Raw genomic sequence first — 18,229 nt, forward strand, 5'->3', positions numbered from 1 at the left:
TTTCTTCAGGAAATTACTTAATCCTTTCTGACATTTTCTCTAAATGTATCTGTCTTTGCCCAAACAGAACATTTCAGTAATCCTAAAGCACTTGTTTTCACAGCCGTCTTAAATGCATGTGCAGGATACCAGTGAGTTCACTTAAAGAGTATCTTATATCTTCCTGTGTGTCAGATAGTGACAATGATAGCTGTTCCCATGGTGATATCTCCAGTCTATAGCAGATATCCATGCTCACCTCACAATAGATATTTTTGTAGCTTCAAATTTGAAAAATTATAAGATTTATCTGATTTATCTGTAGGGGCCAGACTTTGCTCCTTCCAAATTACTTCGATAATTCCCTTAAAAAAATGATGTTGTTTTAACTGAATTGAATCTCCTCTCCTTGTCTGTCAGATTATCTGTAGTTACTGTAGATACACTGTATAAATTTGAAGACAATGCAAATTCAGAACTCAAAGATTATCTTTAGGAAAATAAGTTCATGTAACTTTTTGTAGATGGGGCTAATCATAGTGGGGATGGGGATGCGAACTAAAGTCTAGAAGAAAAAAAAGGGGTATCTTTAACATTTGTTTAAAACACAGTAGTGAATTGACCCTGGCTGGACATCACATTCCTGCCAAAGCTGCTGGGCAAGGGAAAGAAAGTGTAACAACAGCTAATGGGTCAAGATAAGAACAGACAGAGGTCACTTACTAATTACCATCACAGGCAAAACAGACTTCACTCAGGTAAATTAGTTTAATTTATTATCAGTCAAATCAGAGTAGAGCAATGAAAGATAATAAGTACATCTTCAAACACCTTCTCCCCAATGTCTCTCCTTCACAGGGATTGATTTCTTTTCCTCCTCCTCACCAGCCGTGCAGCAGGACAGGGAATGGAGGCTGCAGTCAGTTCATCATATGTTATTTCTGCTGCTCCTTTCTCCTCAGGGAGAGGACCCTTCATCCTGTTCCCTCATGGAGTCCTCCCCACAGGAGACAGTCCTCCATGAACTTCTCCAATGCGGGTCCTTCCCATGTGTGGAAGTTCTTCACAAACTGCTCCAGTATGAGTCCCTTCCACAGGATGAAGTTCCTTCAGGAACAGGCTGCTGCAGTGTGTTTCCCCATGGGGTCACAAGTCCTACTAGTAAATCTGCTCCAGCATGTTGACATGTGGACCTCTCTCCACAGGTCCACAGGTCCTGTCAGGAGCCAGCTCAGATTTCCTGATGGGATAACAGTTTCCTTCAGGGACGTCCACCTGCTCCAGCGTGGGGTCCTCCATGGACTGCAGATGGATCTCTGCACACCTGTGGACCTGCATGGTCTGCACCATGGGCTGCAAGGAAATAGCTCTGGCACCTGAAGCACCTCCTCCCTGTCCTCCACTGGCCTGGGGATCTGCAGAGCTGTTCTTCTAACATATTCTCACTCCTCTCTGGCTGCTGTTGTGCAATATATATGCCTAATTATATAGTGTTAAAGAAAGATGGAACTGTTCTCCCCATCACAAACCTATTTATTATTTTAATTTATCAAATAGATTACAAAAAGAGGCAGTAAAGTTTTCTTTTTCTTCAGTATAAAACTGCAGACACCTGATAATTCTATAGATGGAACAAGAGGTTAAATTAAAATGTATTAATTAAGGCACTTCTGTAATCGTAAAATTTTAGGCTAATAATTAAGGAAGGTTTAAGTGAATGGATAAATAATAATGATGCTGAATATCCCAAGTTAATGGGATATCCCAGCTGAAGGGTAGAGACTTGAAAGTGAAATAATTTCCATTCTTCTTTCATCTTTGACCAAACTATTCTAATTTCCATGTCCTGAAACATATGTTAGTGTCTTGAAGCATATATGTTAGTATTAGTGTGCTAATGTCAAACTAAGGTAATGTCAGACTAAGGTAATGCATTAATATTAATGCAATTAATGCAATTAATAGAATTAACTTCATTATGTTGTGTTATGTATATTTTCAACAGTTGTTTAATTGAAACCAATAAGCAGTTATGTGAGGTTCCCACATGCAACCTTAAGATATCTAAGGGCATGGAGCACACCAGCTGAGAGGAGAGGCTGGTGGTGGGGGACTGGGCTTGTTCAGACTGACAAAGACGGGATTAAGGAACCACCTCATAGCAGACTACACCTGAATGAAAGGGAGTGTAAAAAGATGATGGTGCTAGGCTCTCTGTGGTAGTGCCAGACAATATAATAGGGAACAACAGCCAAAAAATCATGACTTGAGATTCTCCAGGTAAAATTGAGATTCTTCATTGGTAAGAATACCATGAGAGCATTGCAACATAGGAACAGATTGTTGAAATATAATCCTAGAAAGTTTTGAAGACTCTGGTAAAGTCACAGCTATCTTATAAGGTTGCTTATTATCCTGTTTTGAGTGGAAGACTCACCTACACAGTCTCTTCCAATAAAGGCTGTACTGATCCCATAGTAGAATTCAGATATGATTTGTCTAATACTTGATGAAAATAAAGGACAAAAGATAATGTTAATATGAAAAATATTCTGTTTCATAGATTTCTATTGATAAGTGACTGAAGTAGCAGGAAAACCAAAATCTGTAGGTCTTCTTAATTTTCAAAACAGTGAAACTAATAATTGTACTTCAGCTAAATTCAAGTAGGACTGTTTTGAATTTCTCCTGGAAATGTACTGACCTTGTGCTTCTTTTTTAGTTTGATTTTCATCTCTGATAATAAGGCTGGTTTGTTGTCCTCGGGACATTCCTTGTTGTCTGGTGGAGATTTAGTATGAGAATTTCTGATAATTTGCTTCAAGTTTTACTAACGTGTATAATTTTTTTTCTGTGTTATGGAGCAAAAAGGGATGAGATTTGTGAGACAGAAAGTCAAGTGTCAGTAGCAATTCTAGGATTTCCAACTGAACTGTTATGTTCTGTCTTCCTAAATAATTGTGATAACTCAGTATGATGGAGTGACTGCATCGGTGGATAATGGCAGAGCAACTGATGTCATCTATCTTGACTTCTGTAAGGCTGACAGTGTTTCACACAACATCCTTGTCACTATATTGGATAGATATGGGTTTGATGGACTCATTTTTGTTTGTTTGTTTGTTTTTTTTTTTTTGAGAAGAAAGTGGCTGGATATCTGTATCCAAAGAGTTGTAGTCAATGGTTTAATGTCCAAATGCAGATCAGTGATGACTCCCTCAGGAGTCTGTGTTGAGACCAGTACTGTTTAAGAATTTCAAAAGTGACACAGAGATCATGCTTGTCCTCAGCAGATGACACCATTGTCGTGGTTTTGTCCTGGCTCAATTTGCTTTTACACCCCCCATACAATTACTATCAATTGAGAGAAGGTTTATGCAGACAAAAAGAGACTGAATTGGGAAAAAAGGTATGAGCATTTATTATTAATAAGCTAAAACTAAAGAATTATATCTACAACAATTCTACTTAAGTAAAAGATGCTATGTATTTACAGAAAAATACTTCTCCCCCCACCCCTCTTTATATCAGTCCAAGGAGGAGAAGCAGTCCTTTTGCATTCTCGGAATTCCAGCTCTCTCTCTCTCCAGTAACTTTGCAGCACTCTCGTCGTCGCAGCTGGAACTTCTTTATCTCTCTCTCATTCTGTGTCGGCCTCCAGGGCTGGGCCTACCTCCCTCCTGGGCTAAAACCGAAGGCTGGGGGTTACCCAGGTCCTTAAGGGTTTCCTTCCATAGGCTTGCAAGGGGACACTTGCTTACTATGGATCTTCTTCCACAGGGTTACAGGGGATAATGGCCTAAGAGTTCACCCCTGTTTCCCTATGGAGGTCCCTCCCCATGGGAAAACAGTCCTTGATAGACCTCTCCAACATGGTCTAGCACGGATCCCACACATGGATCCCAACATCCCTACCCGAGCCATTTTTTGCTCCAGCGTAGGTTCTCTCAGGGTCACAAATCTTCAGCACCAGCAGCATGGATCTCTCACTGAGATCCCAAGCTTATCCAAGCTGTCCTTTCTTATGCCGGGGAGGGAGAGCGAAAGGGAGAAGAAGCAGCTCTCCCCCTTCGAACTTTCTTCTCTCTCCTCCGACTGCCAGCTTTGACCTTGAAAGTCCTTTATCTCTTCACTGGAATTTCTCTGCAGCGGTTTCTGTCCAAGCAGTTCGTCTTTTAAAGCTTTTTTTTTTTCTTCACTCTCTCACAAGAGGGAAGGGAGGCTTCAGTGCCGCACCTGCCCCCGCTCCGGCCCAGAGCCGGGGGAGGAGGAGGCCTTGGCCCACTTCAGGGCCCATCGCCGCCTTTCCTACATGGCTGCTTAATTTCAACTGCGACACAACCCTTCTCTTCCGTTTTCTTAAAGATGTAATTAGCAAAGGTGTCACTGAAAGTTTTGATTGATTTTTTGTCCAGAAATCACCTGGACAAAACCATCCTCAGCCCCAGGGATGGGCTGGTGGGCAAAACTACGACATACCATGCTGAGCAGTACAATTGATATTCTAGAGGGACAGGTTGCCATCCAGAGGGACCTTGACACACCTGAGAAGTGGTCCCATGTGAGCCTCATGAAATTCCACAAGGCCAAGTGCAAGTTCCTGCACCTGGGTCCTGCAATTCCTTATATCTATGCAGACTGTGGGAAGAACTGATTGAGAATAGCCCTGCAGAGGAGGACTTGGGCATACTGGGAGATGAAAATTTAGACATCAGCTGGCAATGTGCACTTGCATCCCAGAAAGTCAATTGTATCCTGGGACACATTAAAAAGAAGTGTGGCCAGCAGGTCAAGGGATCCAATTCTACTTCTCTAATTTCCTCTCCTGAAACCCCACCTGGAGTACTGCATGCAGTTCTGGGGGCTTAGCATAGGAACTATATGTACCTGTTAGAGTTGGTCCACAAGAGGGTCATGAAAATGATCAGAGGCATGGAACTCCTCTCCTATGAGGAAAGGTTAGAGGGTTGGGGTTGTTCAGCCTGGAGAAGAGAAGGCTCCAGCGAGACCTTATTGCAAGCCTTACAACACTTAGAGGTGGCTTATAAGACAGGGACAGATTTTTTATAGGATCTGTAATGATAGGATGGGCAATAATGGCTTTAAACTGAATGAGCATAGGTTTAGATTAGGTTTTAGGAAGAAATTCTTTACTGTGAGAGTAGTGAGACACTAAAACAGGTTGTCCAGAGAAGTTGTGGATGCCCCATCCCTGCAAGGCTTCAAGGTCAGGTTGGATGTGTGCACACAGAAGGGAGGTTGGAACTACATGATCTTTAAGGTCCCTTCCAACCCAACCCATTCCATGATAATAGTGAGGGTTGACAGGACGATGCAAGAGAGATGAACCATCATAGATTACTGTCTTTGTATTTGATTTTTGTTGTCTGATTGGGTAGAATGTTTCCATAGGAAAAAACTCTTACACAGGATTTAGTCAAACTATTTGTTTTACTCTTTTGACCACTTTTGCCCATAGGTAAGTCACTCTATTAAAATCTTTTAAAATTCCATCATATAAATGAAAATGGAAGACAAGAAAATATGAAAAGCAGGTTATTTATCTCCCTTGACTTTTTGAGATGTAAAGGCTTACACTGTTTGCTCTGTATGTCTCTGTTTTAAGACTTTCCCCAGCAAGTAGCATTTTTTAAGTTGTGAAAGCTTGTAATTTTTGGAATTCCTGATCTGACAGCCAGTTTACAGGCATAGTAGTAGTACAAATCTATTTCTCTTTGCAGCTGAATAATCGTGCTGAAAAATCATAACAGTATTAGGTGACAGGCAGTTGGAATAAAATGTATTCTCATGGATGGGTAATAAAGTTTACCAGAAAGTGAGACAGATAATTCTGGTTGCCCATATAGGTACAAGTTGTTAATGCCACCTAGATCAGGTTAAAGCAGTCAAGGAAGTCTCACATGATTCCCTAGGCTTATATTATATAGGTAGTCTGTAGGCTTCATGTGTTTTCTTACTGTCCTGAGCAGTGCAAATGAGGAAATCCAAAAATCTTGTAATCTGTTTTATGTTTTAAAAGGGCTTCAAATGATGTTGTCATGGGAGTCTTATTTGTTGAAGATGAGTATATCAGAGTTTAATTGAAGCAGAGTATTTTCTTAGGGATACTTCAGCATATATTTTCAAAGAGACATTTAACATCAGCATTTTCCTTAGTAAACGACAATATTAAATATAGAATATATGCATAATTCATATGCAAAGGAATGATACATAATAAGAAAAAATACCCCACTAGCGACAGGGTATTTTTTTATTTGGAACTGCATTTGCTTTCTATAGATTCTGTTTTAGCTTGATAGTTTTGTGTAGTTATGTATCTATATCCACCTTTACATTGAATAAACATGTCTTAAAGACCTTTCCAATCACAAAGAGAACCTGAATGAATGGAGCTTCATCTTCCTACTGGTACACAATTACTATCAAATTTAGGGAGGGAGATTATTTCTGAATCTAGAAATGTATTGCCTCTTTCCTTTTTGTTGTTCATTTCTTCCTTTTCTCTCATGGAAGAGAAAGGCTAAGAAGTTTCAGTTGACTGACTCTCTATGGAACATATGCATTTGTTTTGTTATGTATCTACGTTTTGCAATATCTGTATAAGATTCCTAATATTAATGTTATTCTAAAAATTCTTAAATGGCAATCCTTACCCACCTTGACTTCCTTAAAAAAACCAGGAGTTACAAATGATGTATTGAATAGCTTTATGAACAAAAATCCTTAGCGACAACTGCAGAAGAGAATCACTTTCTGGGTTTCTGTCTTTGCTCCTGTGCAGGCGGGGAAGTACTCATGAAGGCAAACACACAATTTCATAGCCTGCAAAACAGTCACAAGAGAGAACAAACATATTTCTCCAGGGTCTCCATCAGTATCTGCAAGACTAAGAAACCTGCCTAAACTTTTTGAAGGTTTCCATTCATTTTAGGGTGAAAAATTTGAGATTCTAAAGACAATCATCAAAGGCTGAATCATCAAAGTTGTAAGATAGGAATCTATTAAAATTGGGCATGATCTGTAAATAGTAATCTCTCTCAAAATGGGCAGATGGAGTTATTAGAACCCCTAGAGTTCTGTCTTCAAAATGAGATTAGGGTCCTTCCTCATTTAGAAGGTGTTGTGAAGATATATATCAAAGTCTTCAAATCTATAATGATTGGGCAGTGAAACGCCCCAGGGAAATCAGCAATTCAGTGGGTTTTCCTTCAAAGTGGAATCAAACAGTGCATGGTAAATAAGACTTAGGAATGACACTGAATAACAGAATAAACTATGTAACAGCTGCTCATTTAATGAACAGTGTCCCTCTTGGGAACAAAAGGAAGTGGTAGTGCTCTGGAAGATGTGTGCAAACATGTCATTAGACTGAATTACACACACAAAATGAAATCAATAATGATTTTAATGCAGTATTGTGTATTTTAGCCAGGCATTTTGAGACAAGAAGCACCTTGTATGAAAGAAAATAGCATACATGAGTGGATTTTATCTGCTTTGCCAGACATGAAACTTGCTGATTGCATTAACTACAGGTTGAACTCTCATTTTTGAAAGACCTGGGACTTTCTCCTTGCCATGTTACTTTCTTCACCACTATTCTGTTGTTCTAATTTTACAAAGACTGTTTTCCTCTTAGATTGGTTTTCCAGTCCCTGTATGCAGAAAATTCTGTTCCCACCTAATGATAACCCTTTCTCTCTGTCAGCCTTTCCCCCAGGATTCAACTGGATCCTTCTTCCCCTCTATATTTTTCCTTCTGCTTTGTTGTTCTTATAAATCTCCCAAGTCTCTTTATATCAGTTTGCAGTATTGTTCAAGAATCTATTTATTTGCCCAAAAAGATACATAGTTCTGTTATGTTTCCAGCATATTATTGCTCATGTGTAGTCTTAATAGTGGTACACACAGAACAGTGAACATATTTTCCAGCAGGTGTTAGTTGCTTGTTGGCCACAGCACTTGTCTGCTACAGTAGTTGCATGTTCACTGGTGCTACCTGAGATAATGGGCAGCCCCAGCTGGAAGAAACCTACTCCCACCCTGGCGACTGATCGATCATTCTTCCAGCCAGAGTGTTCCCACTCATATTGCACCGATTACTAATCCTGAGATCTGAAGGCTTTGGGTTTTCATCCTTTGTTTGATGTAAAAGGTCGTGGCTTTCCTCAAACACCAGGGAGTCCTCAAAAGTTCTGGGAGCCAGAATATTTAGGGAATTACAGTGTCCCTGGGAAACCTGATTCAGAATTCCATGCTTTCCATCAAAGCTGAGATCAAATTCATCAAGTCTATTTTCTGTTTGTGTTGCGACTCTGCAGAAATATTGTGAATATGCAGAAGCTAAAGCATTCTTAAATTATTCATTTTATTTGAACTGTTCATTGTGGTGCTGTATTAATCATAACACTGTATTGTTCTTCTTAAATTGGACATAAATAAAAATAAATTCTATCTTTTTATGTAGACGGGAAAAAAATTATAGAGGAAGGCCTAGATTTTCATACGTGTGAAATTACATCTCCATTTAGTCTTTCTAATAAGTCAATACAAATTATATTTTGTCTTTGATATTTTATTTTTTTAATCCTCAAATGTGAAGGGGTATCAGTTGTAACTTATTTATGCAGAATTATCATGAAATATCATACTACTGAGGCTTGTGAAGTTTTCCTACGTAATGCTGTGGGTAATGTTTTAGACTTTTTAACCTAATTATATTGTCTCTGTCATTTTACAACAGTGCAAAGCACTGCAGGCTGTTTTGCCTTTTGAGGCTTTATCATCTAAACTGTCACACTGCACACCTGCTTAAAGCACAGAACTCTGCATGATTTGTTTGCTTACAAAAATGGCTTGAGGAGGCTCACAAGAGCCTTACACAATTGAGAATATGAGCTGTCAGCAGACAACAAAACAGAAAAAGGGATTCAGAAAGGGACAGTTGTCACTGGTTCCCAAAATCTCATTGAAAGAAGTATAAGCAAACAGATGAATGCAAATATGTAGTTTTAAGGCCTCAAAGGATGACTAGGTAAACAAGTTTAAAATTCTGTTCAGCCATAATAACTTATTAATTAGTCACTTGATTTTCCCCCAGCAGAAATGATGGCTATTATACTGGAACATTTCTTCTTACAAGAGTATATTTTGGTTTATTGTCTTGTGCATAAAGTTCTATATTTTTTTCAGTCTCACAAAAGCTGACAAGATGCTTTCATTCATCAATCATGTTTTACCTTAACTAACCAGTGTCCTAAAACATTCATTTGCTGTGTTTATATAATGAGACAGCAAAAACAACTTGTCCTAATTCACAGATATTGTAAGTTTCATTATTTTCACATTTACCACGGGTTAATACCAAAGAAGACTCAAGTGACTTTACATCAGTGGTCTGTTTGTCTTCCTAGCATGTGTAAAACGTACAGACTAAATTTTTACACACTTTTTATTATTTCAATTAAAAAAAAGAAATTTAAGTATTAGATTTCATCTTACTGCATTTAGTACAGCTGGAATGATCTATACTCTTTATGCAAAGCTCTCAGAATATGTTAACTCTTGTCTGATGTAGCTTTCACAAGATGAATTGTTATCACTTAAAAATCCATCCATAAGGCCATAGATGCTGTTATGCACTGTCAAAAGAGGGAGAAATACTTTGTGCAATGTCTATTATTAGTTCCTTATGTTACTTTGGGAAACAAAGATTTTAGTAAGATGAAAAATGCATTGAACTCTTATAAAGGATATGAGAGTCCCATGCCAAAAGGGATCCTGAAAATGCACCTAATTTATCCTCCAGTTATGGACAAGGTCAGCTAAACCAAAGCCACTTCTGATATTTGTCTGTGGGGACCATTAGGCTTATTTTTGAAAATACTTATTTTGAGAGTGATGGTTTCACATTTTTCAGCAACTCTGAACAGTAGTAGATTAAACTTCATTTACTGTCAGGGTTGAACTTGTTATTCCAGTCAAGATCTTAATGTGTAAAATGCTATGTACTGTATCTGTACAGAGAGAGGAAACCAAATAGCCCCCCTGTATTCCAGGAGGAAATAGTTAGTGACTTACTGAGCCACCTGGATCCTCACAAGTCTATGGGACCAGATGGGATCCATCCTAGGGTAATGAGGGAGCTGGCAGAAGAGCTTGCCAAGCCGCTCTCCATTATCTTCCAACAGTCCTGGCTCACTGGGGAGGTCCCACATGATTGGAAGTTGGCAAATATCACCCCAATCCATAAAAAAGGCTGCAAGGCTGACCCTGGTAACTACAGGCCTGTCAGCCTGACCTCGGTGCCTGGCAGAGTTATGGAGCAGATCATCCTGTGTGCAATCACACAGCAGCTACAGGATGGACAAGGGATCAGACCCAGCCAGCACGGGTTTAGGAGAGGCAGATCCTGCTTGACCAACCTGATCTCCTTTTACGATCAGGTGACTCACCTGGTGGACGAAGGGAAGGCTGTGGATGTGGTCTATCTGGACTTCAGCAAAGCCTTTGACACTGTCTCCCATAATATACTCCTGGAAAAGCTGGCAGCCCATGGCTTGGACAGGGGCACTCTGTGCTGGGTTAAGAACTGGCTGGAGGGCCGGGCCCAGAGAGTGCTGGTGAACGGGGCTGCATCCAGCTGGCGGCCGGTCACCAGTGGTGTCCCCCAGGGATCAGTGCTGGGTCCACTCCTGTTTAACATCTTTATCGATGACCTAGATGAGGGGATTGAGTCCATCATCAGCAAATTTGCTGATGACACCAAGTTGGGAGGGAGTGTCAACCTACCAGAAGGCAGGAGGGCTCTGCAGAGGGACCTGGATAGACTGGAGAGATGGGCTGACTCCAATGGGATGAAGTTCAACAAGGCCAAGTGCCGGGTCCTGCACTTTGGCCACAACAACCCCCTGCAGCGCTACAGGCTGGGGACAGAGTGGCTGGAGAGCAGCCAGGTGGAAAGGGACCTGGGGGTGCTGATCGACAGGAAGCTGAACATGAGCCAGCAGTGTGCCCAGGTGGCCAAGAAGGCCAATGGCATCCTGGCCTGGATCAGGAACAGTGTGGCCAGCAGGAGCAGGGAAGTGATCCTTCCCCTGTACTCTGCGTTGGTGAGGCCGCACCTTGAGTATTGTGTTCAGCTCTGGGCCCCTCAGTTCAGGAAGGATATTGAGGTGCTGGAGCGGGTCCAGAGAAGAGCAACCAGGCTGGTGAAGGGACTTGAGCACAAGTCCTATGAGGAGAGGCTGAGGGAGCTGGGATTGTTTAGTCTAGAGAAGAGAAGGCTTAGAGGTGACCTCATCACTCTCTTCAACTACCTGAAGGGAAGTTATAGCCAGGTGGGGGTTGGTCTCTTCTCCCAGGCAACCAACAACAGGACAAGGGGACATGGGCTCAAGCTCTGCCAGGGGAAGTTTAGGTTAGATGTTAGGAAGAAATTCTTTACAGAGAGGGTGATCAGGTATTGGAATGGCCTGCCCAGAGAGGTGGTGGATTCACCATCCCTGGAAGTTTTTAAAAAGAGATTGGACATGGCCCTTAGTGCCATGATATAGTAATTAGAGTTGGATCAGGGGTTGGACTTGATGATCTTGGAGGTCTTTTCCAACCCAATCTATTCTATGATTCTATGATTCTATAAGAGCTGTACTGTACAAGATCTCTTCTTCTGTCTCCTAGTACAGACAAGTATTCTGATCATCTGACTTTTCTGACATTCTGACATGATATAATGTGTGAATTATATGTGAAAAGCACAGGAGAAAAACCAATTAGGTTTTTAATGATTAAGGTTTAAATTTTTAAAAAGTATTTACAGTAAAAAATAAGTATTTCAGCATTGTTACTAGAACAGAATATACAGGTAAACTCTATCTTCCTCATCAAGTCTAAATATCAGAACCAGGGCTAGTATTGTGATTCCAGAATTGCTGAGAATTTTTTTTTTTATTTCATCCCTTTGCAATAATTTTGAACAGATAGATAGATCTCAATACTTATATCCTTCCTGCCTATTTCAAACCAGCCCTTCTCTTATCCTCTTTCCCCAACAACCTGGAACTAAGTGTCTCATATGAAATGAAAAGTCAAGACTGGCTTGTTAAATTTTATCCCTAGCTGTACCTTTACTTTACAGATCAATTCTTTTGGAGTCAGGTGGACTTACTTGAAAGGACAGAATTTAATTTTAATAATATTTTCCTTCATTCATGGTTCAAATAACACCAGTAAAACTATAGTGGCATTTCTATAGTAATTCAACATGAAATAATTGAATAGAATTTCCATAAATCACCAAACAAATAAATTAAAAAATTAGGTGTGGAAAATCTCTTAGCTCATCCATTAGAGGGCACTTGAAATACAAACAAACCTATTTTTATGCCTGTTGTACTATATATATTCACACTAAACATAAATGTATGAAACCTTCCTATACTTTGCTCTGATTTCTCCATAATCTTTAGAAGTGTCATCTGGTACAAATTAGTTCATAATCTCTTTCGAAGTTCTACTACTAGTTTATTTTATAAAGAAAACAGAAAGCCTGAGTTGTGGTAGGGACACAGAATTCTGCAGTATTCCAATATACAATTTACACTCAAACAGCAGTTGTGCAAAACCAAAATAACCTCCTCCTACAGAGTGACAGAATTACCTACTAACACTTGGGAAGGAAAAAAATGTTGTGTTTAGGGCCAGTTAACCTTAAATGCATGTATTTTATTAATACAATAAATTACTTATGTGTTTTTCCCTGTTTTAAAATCTAATAGAAACAGTTTAACTTTTGAAGGTGGGGGTTATATATCCACGAAAGTCAGTATAATCTTTCTTGTACATAATCCACAGTGGATCTGCAGCAAGTTTCTTATGTCTCTGTTGTATGGTTAGTTCTGGATTACTTGGCCCATACTCAACAAAAGCTGGAAAACTGAAAACTGAAAGCAAACTCTTAAACTGAAATAGATTCATGAAAACGATCAGTTAGCTAGAAAATACGATAAGCCTCAGAAGCTCAGTCCATTTTGAGAGATGTTTTAGGTATAACTGTCTGCTATCTCAAGGGATTAAAGCTGTGATAACATCTCTTGAACTTGTCAGAAAGATAAAAATAAGATCCAGAGGATGGAAACTGAAATTGGAGAAATTTAACAATGTTGATAAATGTATACACTTCCAGCAGCAAGAGAAATTGACTGTTGAGGAAGCTAAGTAGGAGCTGTTAGAATTTCCTACCTGCATAAACTTCTTGTTCAGTATTAGTATTTTTTCCACTAGATGTTGTAGTATAGTCAGAAAATAATTCTTGTATTTCTCCTATACATAAAATATGTCTAAAATGATTCTTTCCAGCTTTATTTTTCATTTATGAAATTGGGATAGTTTAAGAAATGTGTTATTATCCAGGCACTTCTAGTGTATTCAGTGGTCATACCTAGTATCTGGTAATATCCTGACTTTCTCTGCTTTACTGTTGTCTTTTTCATTATTAGAAAAGCAAAACAACATCTCTTATCCCACAGTCTGCAAAACAAGCAAAATAATTTAATCCCAATAGCTTTTTTTTTTTCCTCAAAACTAGTGTTTTTTATCAAATAATAAAAAAAAAAGGTGTCTGAATGAGGAAGTGAAGTCAGGAGGTATGCTGGCTTTTTGTTACACTGCAGATATCCACAAATAAGCATTCACAATTTTACAAATCACAGGCAAGCCTCCAACTGCCTGCTGTAGTATGCTGGTCTGGGATCTACTTTTGAAAGCCCACAAAAAAGTTTTGAAGGACATATCTTTTAAGAAACAAATAGTAGCTTGTAGTTTAAAGTAGTCAAAATATCTCCAAGCAATTTGAGTTAAATGTTGGTTAGACAGTAAGCAGTTAACAGAGATCAGATAACGTCTGAGGAACTGAGCCTTTGAGTCCGAAACAGGAGAACCTTGACCCTGAATCAGTCCCTGAATGGTATCACAATTTCTATACAAAGAACTTACTGTGGAATTATTTAATATATTTATTTCATTATAGCTTATTTGTTTTCTCCACTATGCCATTCAAACAATTATATGGGATAAAAGCTCTGCATATGCTTCAGGTATTTGATGTATTTTATCTGATTAAATCCTCCTATTTATGACATGCAAAAGCAAAAAGCGTATTCAAACCATATTTGAACAAATGCAGTACTGCTAGCTTCAATGTTGCATGAAATAAGCAGCACCTAAAGTGGACTTAGATGACAAGTTTGAGTCCAGGGATGATAATGAAAAACTTGAAAAGTAGATATATGGAACCATTATTTTCCCCAACATACTATTTCTGATTAATCATGCATTAGTCCTTGTTGCTCTTAAGCAGTCTTAGATTATCTTCTTTTTTTCATAATATAACAACTGTAACTTACTGGACAATAAACTGTATCCCTTGGAGCCAGCTCTAACGAGTACTATTAGAAGAGAACTTCCACAAATATTTGGATTTGGCTGTTCTACACTACATGGTAGAGCATGGTGCCTGGCTGAAAGGGAAGAAATCTTCATCAAAGATGAAAAATCCCTTTTTCGATTTAGCTTGGTAAACCAGCTATACTAATTTAAAGTGAAGCCTCAAGGTGAAATTTGAGCTTTAAGAGAAAAGAAACTGAGTGCAGCAGCCAGCGCACAAGAAACGAAAGCCTTGATGAGACAAATGGGAGTTCAGCAGCAAACAGAGATGTTGGGCAGGGCCTGATCTTACACTTAAGGATGAAGACAACAGGACAGGTCAGTCAGAAGATAGAGTCACAGACACTTATTTAAAAAAAAAGGAAGGATGACTTTATGCAGAAAGTGGAGGTTATGCCACATATGATAGATGTCATTGTTATGAATACCTTCCCTTGCTTAAAGTATGGAAGATTTCCACAAAGAACATATATGAAGAACACTTATAAAACACTCAGAATTGTCTAGAGAGTGAATAAAATTTTAAAAGTAAAATTCAGGCAGGAGAATAAGAAAATTAAAAAAAAAAATAAAAAAAAAATCCAGGAAATTTTCATTTGTGGAATGACAACTTTGAAGGAACTGGAATTTCAGAAAAATCTGGGCATGTGATCTTTGGAAATCAAACTTCTTCTCTATCTTCAAAAGGCTCCCTTTGATACATATGGCCTTATTAAGTGTATTAAAAGGTTAAATATTATGAATGAAGTTAAATACTATGAATGAAGTGATCAAAACAGAGTAAATCCAGGTAATTTTTAAGGTTGTGGTGGTTTAGCACCAGCTTGAAACTAAGTCCCACAGAGCTGCTCACTCATTCTTCTCAGTGGAATGGAGGACAGAAGTGGAAAAGCAAAAGAGAAAAAACTCATGGGTTGAGATAATGACAGTTTAATAGGGAAAGTTAAAGCTACACATGCAAGCAAAGCAGAACTGGATCTTATTCAGTACTTCTCAAGGGCAGGCATGGGTTCAGCAATCCCCAGGAAAGCCGAGCTCCATCACATGTAATGATGACTTGGGAAGACAAGCATCAACACTCTGAGTGTCCCCTCCTTCCTCCTTCTTCCTCCAGCTTTGTACGCTAAGCATGACATCAGTGGTGTGGAGTATCTCTGTGTTCATTTGGGTTCAGCTGCCCTGGCTCTGTCCCCTCCCAACTCTTATGCTCTCCCAGACTCTCCAGTGGTGGAGTGGGGTGAGAAGCAGAAAAGGCCTTGACCCTATGTAAGCACTGCTCACTGATAAGGAAAATATCCCTCAATTCTCAATGCTGGTTTCCCCATAAATTCAAAACATAGCCCATACCAGCTACTATGGAGAAAACTAGCTGTCCTAGTAGAAACCAACACAAAAAGTGAAGGGGGAAAACACAAATGGGAAGGACCAAGCTTCTTAAAATGAAACAGAAGGAAGACAAAGGCTTTTTCATTGTTTCAATTTTACCATAATGTTATATATATTGACTCTTTAGAGATAATGTTGCTTATGCTATAGATTGGATTATTGACATGGACACTCCTGGCATTAATCCACTCTTCAGTGATACTCTCATAATATTTTTCTTTTTAATAATATTTTCTAAGGGGATACATTATTGTTTCCATATATTCTGTTTGGTTGTATTTGATTGCTATCAACATGGTTAAACAAACTCATAAGGTAGGATGATATTATTTTGAAAAGAGAAAGCGATATTTCCTGATAAGTACATAAACATCAACCTTTAGCAACCCGTCAGAATCTAGTGATGAATTCATCTTTCAATCTTTTCTGTGAGATGCTCTGACAGCCCTGTTATCAATAGATGGCTTACAGTCATCTGAAGGGAAAAGAGCACATTGTGCTAAGGTTATACCTTATCGTCTCAAGAAATAAGCACTGTATACTTATAATACCCTATTATTATTGTATGTACATTGTTACTGTAAATATTGGAAAGAAATCAAGACTATGAATAGCATTGTAGAACTGTGATAGCAGGTTGAGATTGAACTGCACCTGAAGCAAAAGTAACATGTATATCTCCCTCTCCCTCTTATCTTTCTCTTATGTGTGTATATAAATTAACACATACAATACTACTAAATATTATTAGTATTAAATTATGTTATTAACAAATTATCTTGGTAAATTTCTGTTAGAAAAAATTTTCTTTGGAAAGGACCTTACAAAAATCTGTCACATTAAGATACTAGAGACAAGAAAATACTAAAGGACATTACATACTTCTTGGACTGGGGAATAATTTTCAGAGGGTAGTGAAAATAAACTTAGATTTTTTCTAATGTTTCACTTTCTTGCTACTGATTTCTAAGTAACTGGAAACAGAACCATTTGTATTGAAACTCAAGATTTAAGATTTAAGAAAATAAAAGATTTAAGAAATAAAATAATCTACCAGTGAGGAATTTGCCAATGGATTTTTTTCTACTCATAGTTTATCAATGTACTGCTTTTGATGTCATGATGCAGTAATGATTTTGTAAGCCCTAAGTGCACTGACAGCTTTGTTTGTGTCTAGCTGAGCTCTAAAATACTTCATAAATATTTAAAATTGTCATTAGCTGACATGGAAATCTGAAACCAACAACAGGTATAATTTTAAATATTTTGTAATAGTAAAATGATGTTGCATAATCTTGTCCTGTGAGACATATAGAGGAAAACAAGATACCTGAGATGACTTAAACAGGCTCAGAATTTTGAATGAGATGATCTCATGTTAAGATATGTCTCTGAGATACATGGCTTATATTGCTCCTGATACTCAGATTGAATATACATAGGGCAGACTTTGTGAGCTCCCCATGTGAGGTGTATTTCATGCCATTAAGTTCTGCAAGCTTTAGAATTTTACTAGATTCTTGGAAAGAAAATAAATGCAAAGGTGACATGTTTAATTATGCTTCTTGCAGGGATACCTTTACAATCTAATGAAGAAATGTACAAGCTGTCAATATAACTATAAAACTGTAGCTGGTTTGTTTAAATATTTTAAAATTTTAAAAATACTTTTTTACCTCAGTTATACACTTTAAAAGATATGTTTGCAACATTTTTCTTCCATGTGAATACTATACATTCCATATTTTTTGGACTTAGGTCAGCTCCATAATTTTATTCCTTTGCATGCCTATTAACATTTTATATAAATTTCTTATTAGCATCACTTGTTCTAAAGTATTACAAACAGTTCCCACTGTTGACCTGCAGGCCTTTCTTTCTTAATATTTAAATCTAGCAATATATAATATAAATATGAACACTATTTAACACAAGAGTGTTTTCCTTACTTTCTGAAAGGAGGTCTCTATCCATTCTCCTTTAGCAATTGACAGTAAATGCATCTCTCTTCTCTTCAGACCGTAACACCTTTCTACAATTTTGTTAATGGATGCCCTTCTCAGATTTTTTAAGCATTACTTATGTCATCTACTGTATCTGTGTTGAATTACAATTTCTGAGCAATGAGCTGAGCATAACTGTTCTATAACTCTGTTCATAGTTTCCTTACTTTGTTTCGATACAAAGACCAAACCTTGACTGCAAATTTTCACGTGCTTTAACTAAACCTTCCTCTTTTGTTACATAAATTGTTCTTTCAAATAAACCCCTCTCTTTTAAGAAAGCTCTCCACCTGTTTTGAGCAAAAGAACCAGAGACGCAACATGCACTGACTGTTTCACATAGCTGAATTTCATATAACCATTCCAACCAAGTGTTCAAAGTAGGTTATTTTGAA

The sequence above is a fragment of the Myiozetetes cayanensis genome, unplaced genomic scaffold (assembly GCF_022539395.1).
Source record: "Myiozetetes cayanensis isolate MyiCay16 unplaced genomic scaffold, myiCay2020 scf1, whole genome shotgun sequence".
Taxonomy (NCBI): domain Eukaryota; kingdom Metazoa; phylum Chordata; class Aves; order Passeriformes; family Tyrannidae; genus Myiozetetes; species Myiozetetes cayanensis.